We start from the raw sequence: 1,925 nt of genomic DNA, 5'->3' as shown, positions 1-1,925 counted from the left end.
AGGCCAACCTGCTAAATGGGCACTTTGCATCAGTCTTTCACCAGTCCAATGGCACTGCCCTGACTAGCAAGATATGGGATGGCCAGGGTAGGGATGGATTTACACCCAGCATCGGTGTTGAGCTAGTAAAGGATCACCTTGAGAGGCTTGACACCTTCAAGACGGCTGGTCCTGACAGATTACACCCTAGGGTACTCAAGGAACTGGCAACTGTCATAGCCCAGCAATTGTATAAAATATTTGAAAACTCGTGGCACTCAGGTGAAGTACCTGAAGCAGGTCAATGTGGTGCCCATCTTCAAGAAAGGGAGGAAAGTAGATTCAGGGAACAATAGGCCCATCAGCCTGACCACTATCCTGGGGAAGATTTTGGAGAAAATCATCAAAGAGACCATACTCGACCAACTGGCTGAGGGCAACTTCCTGAGGAATAGCCAGCATGGGTTTGTTGCAGGTAGGTCTTGCCTGACCAATCTCCTCTCTTTCTATGACTGGGTGACATATCACCTTGACAATGGAGAAGTGATTGACGTCATTTATCTTGACTTTAAAAAAGCTTTCGATCTGGTATCCCATGATTGTCTTATGGAAAAACTGGCTAATTGCGGCCTTGGCTACATCACAGTCCGCTGGCTGGGGAACTGGCTTTAAGGCCGGACCCAGAGTGTGGTAGTTGGTAGAAGTCAATCATCGTGGTGTGCTGTAACTGGTGGGGGGACCCCAAGGCTCCATCCTTGGGCCTATCCTCTTCAACATCTTCATTAATGATGTGGATATTGGAGTTAGGGGTCATCAGCAAACTTGGCTAGTCCACTTCTAACTTTGGGGTAAAGTGTCCACACCTGAAGACAGGATGGCGATTCAGACCAACCTTGACAGGCTCGGAAAATGGGTAGATGTAAACCTGATGGCCTTCAACCCTGAAAAATGCAAGGTGCTCCATCTTGGGAAGAAAAACCTGCAGCATGCATATAGGCTTGGCAGTGCTGCACTCACTAGCACCATGGCCGAAAGGTACTTGGGGATCATGATTGACCACAAGATGAATATGAGCCATCAATGTGATGTTGCGGCCAGCAAAGCAAGCAGAACTCTGGCTTGCATCCACAGATGCTTCTCCAGCAAATCCCAGGATGTTATCCTCCCGCTGTACTTGGCCTTGGTGAGGTCATAGCTGGAGTACTGCATCCAATTCTGGGCTCCACAATTTAAAAAGGATGTGGAGCAGCTTGAGAGGGTCCAGAGGAGAGCCACGTGCATGATCAGAGGGCAGGAAAACAGGCCTTATGATGAGAGGCTGAGAGCCATGGGACTCTTCAGTCTGGAAAAGTTCAGGCTCAGGGGGGACCTGGTGGCAGCCTAGAAGTATATAAGGGGTGTACATCAGGATCTGGGGAAACAGCTGTTTCTAACAGTCATAAACTTCTCCAAGACTGTTTCAGGCTGGACAAAAGGAAGAACTTCTTTACTATCTGAGTCCCCAAGGCCTGGAACAGACTGCCTCCAGATGTGGTGCAAGCACCTCCTCTGGACTCCTTTAAGAGGCAATTGGACGTATATCTTGCTAGGATCCTGTGACCCCAGCTGACTTCCTGCCCTTGGGGCAGGGGGCTGGACTTGATGATCTTCCGAGGTCCCTTCCAGCCCTAATGTCGATGAATCTATAAGTAGGAACCTACCTAATTCACAGGGGCTGCCCCCCAATTTCATGAACAGAACGTGGGCCTGGGCAGCCATTTCATAGGCAGAGTGCAGCAAGTCCCGCTATGCCACTGATTGACTCTGGGGGTTGCCTGTCATATGGCCTCTCTCCTTACTGCTGATTGGCTGCAAGGACTGTCCATCATGAAGTCCCAGCCCTCGCCACCAATTGGTGGAAAGGAGCAGGGCCACGTGACAGGCCGCCCTCGCAGCCAATCAGTGGC

At 50.3% G+C, this 1,925-nt stretch overlaps 1 protein-coding gene across 1 annotated transcript in view; it reads left to right on the top strand.

Moving 5' to 3' along the window:
• The window catches only part of CFAP46 (cilia and flagella associated protein 46), a 175,991-nt gene that overhangs the window by 137,986 nt on the left and 36,080 nt on the right, over positions 1–1,925 (top strand).

The sequence above is a fragment of the Alligator sinensis genome, unplaced genomic scaffold (genome assembly GCF_000455745.1).
Source record: "Alligator sinensis unplaced genomic scaffold, ASM45574v1 scaffold1131_1, whole genome shotgun sequence".
Lineage (NCBI taxonomy): Eukaryota > Metazoa > Chordata > Crocodylia > Alligatoridae > Alligator > Alligator sinensis.
This window is presented reverse-complemented; position numbering and strand designations above follow the sequence as displayed.